The sequence below is a fragment of the Canis lupus genome, chromosome 3, assembly GCF_048164855.1.
Source record: "Canis lupus baileyi chromosome 3, mCanLup2.hap1, whole genome shotgun sequence".
Lineage (NCBI taxonomy): Eukaryota > Metazoa > Chordata > Mammalia > Carnivora > Canidae > Canis > Canis lupus.
Window position 1 is genome coordinate 27,687,510 of NC_132840.1, and position 14,573 is coordinate 27,702,082.

Sequence of the window (14,573 nt, forward strand, 5' to 3'; positions counted from 1 at the left end):
AATTGTATCAAGAGAGATGTTAACAGGGGCACCTGGGTGGCTCAGGTGGTTGAGCATCTGCCTTCAGCTCAGATCATGATCCCAGGGTCCTGGAATCAAGTCCTGCATTGGGGTCCCTACAGGGAGAAGAAGGTTCTCCCTCTGCCTATGTCTCTGCTTCTCTCTTTGTTTCTCATGAATAAATAAATAAAGTCTTTTTTTTAAAGATTTTATTTATTTATTAATGAGAGAGAGAGAGAGAGGCAGAGACACAGGCAGAGGGAGAAGCAGGCTCCATGCAGGGAGCCCGACGTGGGACTTGATCCTGGGACTCCAGGACCACGCCCCAGGCCGAAGGAGGTGCTAAACTGCTGAGCCACCCAGGGATCCCCAATAAATAAAGTCTTTAAACAACAACAACAACAACAACAACAACAAAAGAGAGATGTTAACAGATACATGTAGGAAAAGAAGAAACAAAGTTACCAGGTCCTTCTGGAAACAAGGGTTCTACAGTCAGATGAGAGTGGGGAGCAGGTCTTTTACCCCACTTGAGGGTTCTCAATGTAACATTAACATATTTTTAGGAAAACCTGACAAACTTTGTTTTATCCAGCGTTTCCCAAAGCCAGCTGATCACAGAACCTTGTTTTTATGGGACAGCAAATACGAGTGCCCTCACAATACAGTTTTGGAAATGAAGCTTGAAACCAGGGGGTTGGCATGCTATATCTAGCCCCTAGGTGAAATCCAGCCTGCCACCTGTTTTTGTAAATAAAGTTTTATTGGAACACAGCCACACCTGTTCATTCACACTTGTATTGTTTCCTGGTACAAAGTAGAGCAGAATAGTTGTGAGAGAGACCACGAGGCAGGAAAGAATGATCAATTCACCCTTTAAGAAGTTTGCTGACCTTTGCTTTAGACCAAGGCCTCATGAGACCATTTTAAAAGAAATACAGGCTGGTGTGGGTGTAAAGAAAACCAACGCATTTTTATACCACCAGAAGCATTTCCAGTTAGGAAGGAAATCTGATGCTAAAAACAATGCATCTCATATTCCAAAAGAAAATCCCAAGCTTGTGTCCGGATTCAGGTGTCCCTCTAAGAGGGCTGATTTGAGGTTCCTCAAAAAGTTAAAAATAGAGCTACCCTAGGACCCAGCAATTGCACTACTAGGCATTTACCCCAAGGATACAAACATAGTGATCCAAAGCGGGCACCTGCACCCCAATGTTTATAGCAGCATTTTCAGCAATAGCCAAACTATGGAAAGAGCCCAGATGTCTGTTGACAGATGAATGGATAAAGAGGATGTGGTATATACAAAATGGATTATTACTCAGGCCATCAAAAAAATGAAATTTTACCATTTGTAATGACGTGGATGGAGCTAAAGAGTATTATGCAGGTGAAACCAGTCAGTCAGAGAAAGACAATTATCATATGATTTCACTCATGTGGAATTTAAGAAACAAAACAGAGGATCATAGGGGAAGAGAGGGAAAGTTAAAATAAAATAAAATCAGAGAGGGAGACAAACCATAAGAGGCTCTTAACTCTAGGAAACAAACAGGGCTGCCGGAGGGGAGGGGGTGAGGTAATTGGGTGACGGGCATTAAGGACACTTGATGGAATGAGCACGGGGTGTTATATGCAACTGATGAATCACTAAACTCTACCTCTGAAACGAATAATACACTATAAGTTCATGAATTGAATTTAAATTTTATAAAAGAGGGGAAAAAAGAGGGTTGATAGAATGGCCAGTGGGTGAAGCCCCTGCATTGTCACAGCCAGCCATGAGGGGGCGCGCTGGCCTGTGCTGGTGACACGCAGCTGTGATGCCCGCCGGCCTGGCTTCCCTGAGTCCCTCCTGGCCCGGCAGCCTGGTGAAGTTAGAGCACCAGCTAGGAGAAGCTGGGGCTTCTCCTCAAAGCTCATTAATCTTAAAATAAATAATAAACACAACCGGGCGGTCGGGGTGGGGGCGTTGGAGCTTCTGGGACTTTGGGCCTGCTGCGCTCCACACACCAGATATGCTTCTGGAGTGCCTGGGGAGGCTGTGGTCCTGGACAGGGAGAGATGACAGGGCTCTGAGGACCATCTCCATGGGCCTCTAATCTCCCAGCAGGGGACATACAGTGCTGGCCTTGTTGACACTTCACGTCAGGCAGTCCTGGGACTGCTGCATTCTTACTGCCCTTATATACCTCCCCCACCCTCGCCCTCCACTGCTTTCAGAGCTCCGAGTCAAACCCTTGGCAGCAGGTGATAATCTGCCATCCTTCTACCTCCCTCCCCTGGTGGACCCTACAGGCCCCTGCTAGACTAATCTCTCTAAGAGATGAATTTCATGGTGTCTTGCCCCTTCTCAGGGACTGTCACTGGCTCCCTAGTGTTGCTCCTGTAAACTGTGGTGCCTGCCCTGAGCGCTCTCCATAAATAATAGGGCCCCATTCTGCATCTTAAGGTGCTTCGTTCGTACTGTCCTGCACCCCAATGTGAGGCCTCCCTGCAGTCAGGCCTATGTGCTTGCCTCACTGCCTTGATCACTCTTCTCTGCCACCTCCTTTCCTGAAGCATCCAGGGAGGCAGGAATGGGAGGGGCCCTTAGCAATTATGGAGAATGGTCCTGCCGAGTGCATGATAAATGATAAGTACACCTCATATCCCCTGCCTGTATCTGTGCCAGACATTGCTAACTGATCACAGCATCTTTTCTGTCTGTGTCAGAACTCCGACTCTCTCTTGACAAATGTTATTAAAAGCAATGTTATTAAAATTTTATTTACCATAGTTTTGCTGGGATGGAAACTGAGGCCTGGGGAGAGGAAGTGACTGGCCCAAGATCACATGGCCATTTGAGGCAAAGCCAGGCTTAGAGCTCTCTTTCCTCTTCCAGGCCCAGTGTTCTGCATACCACAGGCCATCTGCAAACTCTAGATCTTTGTTCTGTAAATAGGATCCTGCCTTGAACAAGTGGGAGAGATTTAGCCCTGTAAGGAGCCCATGCCCCTGGAATGAGGCCCAACCCACTGCCCTACTTGTCTGTTGGTGGGTGTGATCCTAATGCACTAAAAATAAGAAGGCACCCATCCCAAGAGAGGCTGACTAGAGCAGTGTAGGATGAAGGAGCGAAGTACAGACAGAGGCATAGCCGAGCCTCTGAGTCAAGCTTGAATCTCACCTTGGGTTCAAACCTCAGCTCCCAAGGTTATGAGGCTTAGCAAAGTATCCTCAAAAGATGTCAGCTGACATTTACCACTGGCCTGGGACAGAAAGCCAAATCCTCCATGTGGTTTATTTCATGGGCCCCTCCCTGCCCTCTGAGACAGTCGTATGAACCCCTTTGAGGCCTCAGAGGCACAGAATTTGATGACTCGAGAACGTGTGCATAGAGAGGCAGGGGACAGGCATGAAGCAGCATGAGAGCAGAGAGCAACATGTGAGTGTGAGTGCCACTGGGGTTACTAATAAGAGTTGGGTCTACACTTAGGTCCTTTCCAGGGGCCTCCCTAACCACAGGCCTCAGAGTAAGCCAAAAACTGGGTGTCTGGAGTCTGTGAATGATGCCAGCAGCTGGACACCAAGTTGGCTGGACTTGACAAAGCAAAACTGGGGGAAGCTGGAACTCGTGCCCCATCTCTGCCAGCCTGACCCCTTGCCTCGCTCTGCTGAGCCTTGAAATCTGACCTTTCCCAGGAAGGTGGGGAGGGTGAGGCAGGGGGGCAGCTTGGGGTGAGGGCCAAAGCTGGCCAGGGAGCCTCGTCCGCACGGAGAGGGAGCTGAGTAAACAGCCCTCCCTTTCTGGAAAATGACCCTGCTGATCCCAGAGTTAAAAATAGAGGCATATCGATCGGGGGCCGTGTCCAGCGTGAGTTATCAGAGCTTCATTGGCAAAATGACTGGCTTGAGTCAGCCCCTCAGGTGATTTATTTTTCCACTCAGCTGGCCAGGGAGCATCCCCTGCATATCCAGGGCTGTGCAAATGAGGCTCGAGTGTCCCCAACACTATGGCTCACTCACCAGGTGCCTGAACCCCGGGAGGAGGGGCTGCCATTCCATTCCTTTCAGACAGTGCTCTGGTTCTCCAGTAATTGATAACTCTGGGAAATGTCTGCTTTGAAGACCTATTTCACAGGCTAAGGCGACCAGCTCGCAGCCCCCAGCCCAAGGCTCGGAGCTCAGCACGCCACATCGCGTCCTCTCCCGTCATGACCTCGGTGGCCTCACTCCTGTTTGGTGGGCACCATGCTGGGTGCCCTGGGCCCTCTCTGGGTCTTGGCAGCAGTCAGACCGGGGCCCTGGCCTGGGTGGGTTCCCACACCAGTGGCTCATGCACTGAAGGCTCTGGGCACAACCTGGGTTCCCAGCCTATGGGTAGCCCCTGCCCCCTTCGGCCAATTTCTTCTTCCCTCAGGCCCTCACCAACAAGCATACAGATGTTGCCACTTAGCCGGTGGGGGTTGAACAGCATCCCCACAAAATTTGCATCTACTTGGAACCTCAGAATGTGATCCTATTTGGAAGTAGGGTCTTTGCAGAAGTAATTAGTTAAGGTGCAGTCATACTCAATTAGGGGGAGTCCTAGATCCAGTGGCCAGTGTCTAATGTAAAGAGGAGAGACACGTAGGGAGGAGGCCTTTGGAAGATGGAGGGAGAGATTAGAGATACCGTTATAAGCCAGGGAACTCCAGGGATTGACGGAGGCATCAGGAGTTGGAGGGAGCCTGGGAGGGGTTCTCTCTCAGAGCCTCCAGAAGGAACCAACCTGCCAACATCTTGACTTCAGACCTCTGGCCTCCTGAACTGGGAAACAACGTGTTTGCATAGTTTCAAGCACCACCCCCCCCCCATCTGTGGTACTCTGTTATGGCAGCTGGGGGGTCAAAGTCCCCCAATTGGAGACTCCATACAGCTCATGTCAGGATGGCGAGGGAAGCTGCCATGGCCCTGGAGCAAAGGCGGAACCCCTGGGCTGCGGCCGATGAGACAGTTCGCTCTTGAAAGCCTCAGTTTCTCTGACCCTAAAATGGGAATAATCTCCTCTTCCAGGGGGCCTTGCACATCCTGTGAAATCTCTTGGTCAAGTCCACTACGCCGTCCAGCTGCAAGCATGCTGTGATGGGGACGGTGGGATCCCTGAACTCTCAGGGTTCAGCGGGGTGCCTGGCCCATCTTCCTGCCCAGTTTCCAGCCCCCTGCAGGGCGCTCACCCCCGTTCCTGCATGCCGCTCCATTGGCTCCCAGGATTTGAGGCCTGGTCCAGGGAGAGATTCTTAGAACCAGAAAGGTGAGTACACCTTAAAATGAAGATGATGCTTTCTAGCAGAACACGGACCAGGAGTCGGGCCGTGATGAGTTCAGCCTCCAGAAGAGCTGGGGCCGAGAGGGAAGTGAGGGGGGCATCTGCACAATAGCTGAGGCACAGAGTTGGTTTTTCATCAGACAAGCCCTCGGCCCCCGTGGCCTTTCATTCTGTCTTTCCTTTCCCTCTGCCTTCTTCAGCAAAATCCCTTTCCCTTGGAGATGGTGGAGGAGGTGAGGATGGGGCAGGTCGCTGCTGGGCACTCATAGGCCTGGTTCTGGGAGGGACACTGGACGTCTCCCACCCCACTGAATTCTCACAGCATGCCGTGGACGCCCTCCCCCCTCCAGGGCTGTAAGAAAGACATACCTATGGTGGAAGCCCCCACAGTTTATGTTTCTCTGTTGCAGCATTCTGAGCTGACTAAGCCACAGCACTACTGAGACTATGATGATGGCCTCTGTTTGCAGTTGAGGGAACTGGGGGGCCAGAGAGGTAAAGGAGCCCCCTGATTTCACCTACCCGGTTCATGGGGGAGCTGGGTTGAATCTTTCCCTAGGACCCCCAAGCTCCCTCCACCCTGTGGACCCTGGCAACAACAATTTTCCCTCCAGGGCTGAGGGTGGTGGAAAACACAAGCATACATAAATAAAATCTTTTTAAAAATGGGGAGGGCCACCTGGGAGGCTCAGTGGTTGAGCATCTGCCTTCAGCTCAGGTCGTGATCCCAGGGTCCTGGGATCGAGTCCCGCATCGGGCTTCCTGCATGGAGCCTGCTTCTCCCTCTGCCTGTGTCTCTGCCTCTCTCTTTGGGTCTCTCATGAATAAATAAATAAAATCTGAAAAAAAAGAAAGAAAGAAAACAGAAGCATGGCCCATTGCAGCTGCCAGTGACTGGGCCTGGGGAGGGGGAGGTGGGTGTCCTGGGCAGGGCCTGTGCTGACCCCACAGAGCCCATGAGTACCTTGACCTTGGTAAACAGGGCAGCGCCAGGCTCAGAGCACAGACCAGATTAACTGATTGTCAAGGTGCTACTCTCAGAACAAAGTTTAATAGCACTAAACAAATCTCCTTAATTAAAAACTAATATCAGAACAGTTTCCAGGTCCCTGGCTGAGGTCACATGCAGCCAGACTGCCCCTCTGCTGCTGACTGTGGACACCCCGGGCTAGCCGTGGGTACATGCAGGGACTGGCAAGAGTGTGCCCCTAGCTACCCCCCTGCACCCGGCACCCCCCCCCCATGCTTCCTCTCTCCATCTCCCTATCCCCTAAGTACTAAGCTCTCCCACCTCTCTCTAAAAGGGCCCTAATTCATACAGTGCAAATGACCCACAGTAGAATATGGGAGTCCTGTCAAGGATCATATTTCATCAAAAATCACAGCCAGAAGCTGGGGCAAAGGAGTTCTCCTGCATGAATTTTAGGATTGGGTCAGAGGAAAGAGGTAGTGTGAGGGACATCAGGTCCTGCAGAGACCCTCAGGATCCACACAGTGCCCACCAGGAGAGCCCTGTTGTCCCACCAGAGGTCTTAGTGGGATTAAGCATGGTGGCCCTGACGCCTCCCAGGATCCCTACTTATCAAAGCAAAAGTAATTTTTTTTTTATCACTCTACTGCCTTTAAGAAAGGTAGAGAAATGGACACATGATTTTAGAAAATTTTCCACTGAGTTAAAAGGATTATGCAGGGCAGTTAGCTGAGTGGGAGAGCTCGTTGTCTGTGCATCTCCTGACTAAGGGGACTTGGCCATTGTGGCTGTGATCTGGGACACATTGTCTGCACCGAGATGCTGCAGTGATGGTGATGGTGGTGACGGTGGTGATGATGATGATAGGAGGGCACAGGGAGAGTCAGGTCCTGCCACCCTGCAGGCCCCAGCTCTGCCCACCACCTGAAACAGCCACCTGCAAGCACAGCCCGGCTCTGAGAACCTGCCCCCTGTCCCCTGCCTTGGAGAAGAGTTGGGCCAGGCTGGGAAGGGCTCACTGCCAGCAGCCAGGCAGAAGGTGCTGCAACAGACCCTCACCTGGACTCAGTAGCCGCTGGGGTCAGCTGGGTCGAGGACCCGTGTGGACTCTGGCCATTTGCCCACTTGCCCTCACCTGTGAGGCTCATCCAGAAGGGAAGGAGGGAATGGGAAGGTGGGCTGGGCACATGCTGCCTGGGTGCCTGAGGGTAGCAACATCCTTGGACAGACGATTGGGATACTCCAGCTCCGGGCTGAGGTCACCCTGGGCATAGGGGTGGGACAGGATGTTTCCAGGGGCCTCTGCAGGGTGGGCAAGAGAGAGCTCTCTCTGGAAGGCAGGGAGGGGGCACTCACAAAAAGTTTCTGTGATGGGCCTGGTAACCCCAGACCTCATCAGATTTAAGGCCACTGGGGTGGGTGGTCCTGGAGCTCTGGCTAACCCTGGAGCAGGAGGCACCAGGAGATTCAGCAATGTATGCATCTGTGGCCTGCAGGGGTGCTGGGGCTTCAAGGGCCAGCTGCTGTCTCCCTTGGGCATCACTGGGGAGCAGAAAACAGGGCTGGGGAGCCAACTGTCCGGCCTTGCAGGGGTTAACGCCAGATGCAGAAACCAGGCCTTCTCTGGAGCCAGCCTGCGTTAGATAAGCCATCAGAGCAACATCCTGCAACAACTCAAGTGTCTTTTCAAACGGCAGTGGGTGACACCTCCGAAAAAGAGGAGATAACATTTCTGGAAAGTGCAGGTAGCATGACAGCAGAGTTACGACAACCTGTCAGGGGGCCTAGGTCGCCGTGAGGGGGAGCAGGAGGGGCTGGGGTGCAGAGGGAGCCGGCTTAGCCACTCAGCCAACTGGGATGAAGGCAGAGAAAGAAGCAGAAGTTTCAGGCGTCGGCGCAAACAAAGCTTAAATTACCCAAACTGCCGGGTCTTCCCAGTCTGCTGCTAGGAGCCGCTGACACCTAACTGAGTTATGCCTCTAAACTATGCAGGAAAATGCTGAATTAAACAGCTTAGTGCCTTTACATATTCAAACCGAGGCAAACACCATAAAATATGCTGAGTAACAGTTGTCTAATGCACATTCCTTAAAGTTTATTTTTGTGTTTGCAATGGCAGGTTGCGGAAGCCCGGGACGCAGAGGCAGCAGGGACCTGGCCTCTTGCATAGACAGAGGCTGCAGGCAGGCTGGAGGCAGGCATGAGGCCGGCAGGGGGCCCTGGGCAGTTACTCCTAGGGCAGAGCGCTTCCTCTGAGCCCCATCTCTGAGCCACCATCTGGGACACAGCTTCTGATGGGGGAAATCTGAGTTCCACTTCCCTGGCGCTCTCTCCAGACACTGCACTGGCTCTCAGAGCCAGGACACAGCCCTGGGCAGAGAGAGGAGTGATGGAACCTCAGAAGCGGGGTGGTTGGGGACAAATGCTTGTGACCTCTGCACTGATGCTGCTTTCGTCAGGCCAGAGTGCAAGCAGAGCTTAGGGCTTAGTCTCTTGGACCCACAAGCCCTCTGACTCTGGGAACTAGGGAGGAGTCATTCTAGGACTGTGGCCCCTGGGTCCGGGGAAGGGGGTCCTTCATGCCCAGCCAGCTCTGCCTCCCAGTGCTCTGTGGAGGGGCCTACTGTCTCCTGTCGTCTCCCGATCCCTCCCGGGCCTATGGTGAGTGCTCAGGGAAGGTTCTGCTCATCCTGCAAGATGCAGAGTGTGTTACCACAGGCAGGCGGTGTGCAACCCTGCGGGGACTGGGAATGGTAAGAGGAGGCCTCCTGTCTGCCGCCTGGCTGCCTATCCCTCTGTTCCCCCCTCACCCCCACGGGCCTCTGGAGGCTCCTTTGAGAGTGCTGACCTCAGCCTCCATGGGTGAGTAGAGAGCAGAGGGGCTCTCCAGGGCCACCATCAGATATGCTGCTGGGGGGTAGTGTGATGGGACCCCTTTACCTGCCCACTGGTTACCCCCAACCAGCACTTGGCTGTGCCTGGGATATGCTTGCCAAAGTATGAAATGTATGAAATGAGTCGCTCGGCCTAGAAAGTGAAGGGTAGAGATTTTCTTTTCTTTCCTTTTTTTAAAAATATTTTATTAATTTATTCATGAGACACACACACACACACACACACACACACACACACACACACACACGCAGAGGCAGAGACACAGGCAGAGGGAGAAGCAGGGTCCATGCAGGGAGCCCGATGTGGGACTCAATCCTGGGACTCTAGGACCATGCCCTGGGCCGAAGGCAGGCACTAAACCGCTGAGCCATCCGGGGATCCCCAAGGGTAGGGATTTTCAGTGCAGACCCTGGCCCTCACTCTTGTATTAACTGCAGTGGCTACTCCTATCCCTAGGCCTCTGGGGTGGCTGTTGTGAGGTTGACACGCCACCCCTCCTGCTGGCAACCTCCAACACTGCTGACCCTGCTTCTCTAGGCTCCAGTTCCCAGCCCCCATGTTTCTCTCTTCCCAGCACCTGCCCAGCCCATTTCCCAGGCTCTCGATGCTCTCTGTTGAGGGCACAGCCAGGCGCATCGGATAGAGCAACTCTAGTGGTTTCGTTAGTGAGCAGATGGTGGGTGACACTGTCTTAAACCAGCTGAAATGCATATCTGCTTCGTGACCTTCAAACTCATCATCAGGTCACACTCCGGCTCATGCTGCTGGTCCAGCCAGCCCTGTCTGGCCCTGTGCATCCGAGGGCCCTGATGGTGGCTTTGGGCAGGCTGGGCCTCGGCTGTAGCTCAGATGGCAGGTCTCCTTGGGGTCTGATGGAGTCATGGACAGCTCATGTTGTCCACAGAAGAGGGGACCGAAAGCCAGAGGGGACAAGGAAAGCTCCTGTCCTGGGCCCTGGCTCCCTGCAACACCACATGAGTGATCTGCGGGTCACAGTAAGCCTCTGTGGGGCTCCAGTGGGCTCAGGGCTAGAGGCCTGGGCTGCAGGGTATCTGGGCATGTGGGCCCAGTGTCCCCGTCTCAGGGGACACGAAGGGACACAGGGGCAGTGGGGCTGCAAGGAAGTGGTGGCAGGTCCCCATGCAGGTACTACCTACGCCTGGCTCCCTCACCTCTCCCCTGGGGTCAAGGGACCATCTGGGTGTGCACCATAACCCCACAGAAGGTCAAAGGGAGAAACCGCCCTGCCGCAGCTGGACATCAAATCCCATTTAGATTTACTGTCAGCCTGGGCCCAAGGGTCTTCCAGTCACGAGTGATTTTGGAGGAATGTGCATTTATTTCACCCCAAATCTCCAAATTAGAAAAAATTGCATTTTCCTATGAAGAGCAGAGAACCAAGCTTTCATCCAAGAAGCCAGACATGTTCTGAAACTCACTGACCTGTGCTTCCTTCTAGAACTTTCTTCCAGCCAGGACCCATGTCTCTGTGTGTTCATTTACCTCTCAAAGGCTGGATGTTCAGCCTGGACCATGGCGAGCTTCTTCAGTGAAGGTTCCAAACTCACGGGGCTCTACTCTGGACCCCCAGGGAGCCGTGGGTACCCCTACACCCCCTGTGTGGCAGAGGCAGGCCCCCCCACCTCTCCAGATTGGCCTGTGGCTGTAACAGGGCCTCTGTTTCGTTCCAGGCTCTGCTCCCAGAGAAGACAGGAATGCCACAGCCAGGCTCCCTGATCCCTCTGCTCCCTGATCCTTTAATTTGAGACTATTAAAACTTCATTCCACTCCTATTGGTAAACCATCAATCATGGTCAGCAAGCAGCCTCTGGCTTGGGCAGCCCAGCGGGGGAGGACAACCGGGAGGGGAAGCCACTGCCATTGGGGGCGTGAGGCCTGAGGGAGGCCAGCAAGCCCCCTCTCCCGGGCACATCCCTGGGCTCCAGAGAGCTAGTATGACCTTGAGAAGGACAGGGCTGCTGGGCGACAGATGGGAGGCAGAAGGCCTGTGTCTGGGGACAGAGAATGGCCCAGGGCTCCTGAGAGCCACCACTCAGGGCCCATGTCAGGGGGGTGACAGCAATGCCCATGTCTGGCCTCCTGGGCGCAGACGGCGCCATCCACACCAGCTGCCACCTCCCTCCTGAGCTGCACTGTGAGGGGTAGACCTTGGCCCTCTCTCTCTGAGCAGCCTCCTGCTTCCTTCCTGGCCCAGACCCCCAGACCCCCTCGTCCCTCTTCCCACAGCCACCCTGGCCTCAGCAGGGGGGACGGAGGTTCTGGGGCCCAGCCCCCAAGGTTAACTTCTGAAAAGGCAGCACCAGCCCGGTGCTGGCAGGATTATGGGTCTTTTTCTTAATTAAAAAAATCCAATTAAATTAAGATATCAGAACTGAATAACACTCGAGTCATTAGCGCGACTTTTATCTTAATGACTACAGCTGCCGAAATCCTTCTCTGATTCTGGTGGCCTCCTGCCACAGCTGCGGGATGGGTTTTGCTGGAGAGGGGACGGAATAGCCTGCAGACACAGTGGGGCTGGGTGTGGGCTAACCGGGGAGCCCCTGCTTTCTTCTGGGCGCCTCTTCCATCCTAGGGATGCACTCATGGCCAGTCAGCCCTGGTGGATGTGAGGCAGTTTTGGAAGGGACAATGGGGAGTCCCTAAATGCATTTAAATAAGCCTCCTCAAAAAAAAAAAATAATAATAATAAGCCTCCTCGCCCCACCCCAAAGCATTCCCTCCTCTCTGCTGGGGTCAGGGGAGCAGAGGCCTGCGCTCTGCAGGTTCTCCTGCTCTGGGTGGACAGAGTGCTCCCTCCTGGCCCCCAGGGCCTCCGTGAGGAGAGCCCAGTACAGAGGGGCTCCTGCCTGTTCCCCTTTCACCCTCTGGAGCTTTGATCCCTCTCTTCCTTCTGGGCCCAAACAGAAGCTCCAGCTATTCCAGGAGAGAATCCAGCCTTGCCCAGAACTGTGGCCTGGGGCTGGGCGGAGGGATGGAGGCCAGGCGCGCTGGGGCTGGGGTGAGCAGGACTCTGGGAAGCAGGAGATAAGAGGCTGCTGGGACCCAGTGGGCCTGGAAAGCCAAGTCTCAGTAGGATGGCTCGGGGAGCCAAGCATGCAGGAGTCCTGGTTATCACTTTGCCTCAGGACTCCCTACAAGGGCAGGGAGAGGGAGTCTGAGGCTGGAGGGTGGGGGCACTGCCGCAGGAGCTCTGGCTGTGGTGGGGTGGGCAACACTGGAGGAGGAGCTCATCGGGCTCATCCTCTGCCTCCTTCCTGCCTCTCCCGGCTGTGGCCCCAGGCAGCTTCCCTGGCCTGTTCCCTCCTTTCAGATGCTGACAGACAGGGCAGGCTCCCCCAGAGCCCGGCACGGCCTTGCTACCACTTTCCACCTCTAGACTTCAGGGGCTGAGTCTGTAAGTGCACTGAGGGCAGGGTCGGAGTCCGTCTCATTCACAGGACCCTCGGGTCCAGGCCAGAAGCTGGCACGCAGGTGCTCAAGAACTACATGGCAACCAAATGACTGAAAGGAGCCGTGGGGAGACATGGACTGAGTCTTCCCACTGACTCCTATCATCTTACCCTGAAATGGGTATTACTGCACCAGTGGTTGTTAAAAGCAATGGCAATTACATCTTTCATTGGCTTTTCTGCTGAAAAAAGATAAAGACCTATGAAGAAAGAGGCTATGGATCATTCTGGACCCTAGAACATCACAGCTGGGGAAAATGCCTAGTTTAATCTTCACTGTCTGCCAGGAAAGTGAGGCTCAGGGATGGAGAGCTGGGGGTAGGGCTCCAGACACCCCCCAGCAGAGGCCTTTATGTGCTATTACATGTCCATTTTGGACATTGTGGGATCTGATGGGGCCCATGTCAAGGCCACTCGGTGCCCCAATGGACTGGGTTGAGTTGTGTCCACCCCAAATTCATGTCCACTTAGGATCTCAGAATGTGAACTGCCCTGGAAAATAGGATCTTTGCAGATCTAATCAGTAAATTAAGGCAAGGTGATCCTGAACTAGGGTGGGCCCTAAGTCTAGTAGGACTGGTGTCCTTACAGGGAGAAGGGGATTTGGATACAAATAGAGAGACACACAGGGGGAAGACCACGTGATGAGGGAGGCAAAGTTGTGTCTATAGGCCAAAGACCTTCTATGGCCACCAGAAGCTGAAAGAAGGAAGGAAGCATCCTTTCCTAGAGCCTTCAGAGGGAGCATGGCCCTGCTGACACCTCAATCTTGGGTTTCCAGCCTCCAGAACTGGGAGGCAATAAGTTTCTGTTGTTTTGAGCCACACAGTGTGTGGGACTTTGTTAGGGCAGCTTGAGGTCATTAATATACCTCCAACCAACCTGCAGCATGAAAAAAAGCCCCTCCATCGGACCCTTCCACCTCCACCTTTGGATACTGGTTTTTCTGTTGCTCAAAATAGGATACAAGAGCCTGGAAGGTGGGTTCAGGGTATGGCATAGTCTCCCTGGAGGCTGGGCCTTGACTATCCCCAAAAAGGATAACCCCTGGGGGTAAGGACTGTTAAGGGGCACATTGAGAGGTTATGGACTTTTAAAAAAAGATTTATTTATTTATTTATTTGAGTGGGGGGGGTGGCCCCATCCAGTGGGGTGGGGAAGTAGCAGAGGGGGAGGGAGGGGGGCCAGCAGACTGCGCTGAGCTGAGCAGGGAGCCTGGAGTTCACAGCCTGCAGTCAGGTATAGGCCTTGATGCAGAGCTTGAACCCACGAGCCATGAGATCATGACCTGAGCAGAAACCAAGAGTCAGATGCTCAACCGACTGAGCCACCCAAGTACCGAGAGGTTAGGGACTTTGAAGTAACACCAACCTCATCTGAAACCCAGGCTTTGTTCCTTTCTAACCACATGACCTGGAAGCCATTAAATCTTCCAAGACTCAACTGCTCATCTGAAGAATGCGGATAAGCAGGGATACCTACCTTTCAGGGTTGCCCACAGGTTTAGAAATGTCTAGGGAGTGTCTGCCATGAGCCATAGTCTGTGATAGTTGCTGGGGATGCCCTGGCAGGTGCACAGTCTGGTGGGATCTGGATCTAGGACTCACACCAGCTGAGGCCTCACACCCAGGGACAGGAGCTTGGTTACATGAGCACTGTTCTGCAGGGATTGGAAGGCTGAGCAGTGGCATGAGGTCCAGGCTGATGGAGATTATTCCAGGGAACGCGTGCATGTGCACATCTCGATGGAGCACACTGGAGAACCTACCAGCCAGCCAGTTGTGAGAAGTGGTAAATGACTAACTTGAGGGCACAGGTTTCATTCATATGAGACCAGCTGATCGAGAGCAATGCCCCCCAGCCCCAACCTCTTCTATCAGGCTGTCACATTCCAGGCCACTCTCCCCTGCCCTAATCATCCAGTACCAGGTATAGACAACAAAAG

At 53.6% G+C, this 14,573-nt stretch overlaps 1 protein-coding gene across 21 annotated transcripts in view; it reads right to left on the bottom strand.

The window, feature by feature from the left end:
* Positions 1–14,573, bottom strand: part of CAMTA1 (calmodulin binding transcription activator 1) — an 848,042-nt gene that overhangs the window by 155,610 nt on the left and 677,859 nt on the right. The gene's annotated exons all lie outside the window — the stretch shown is intronic.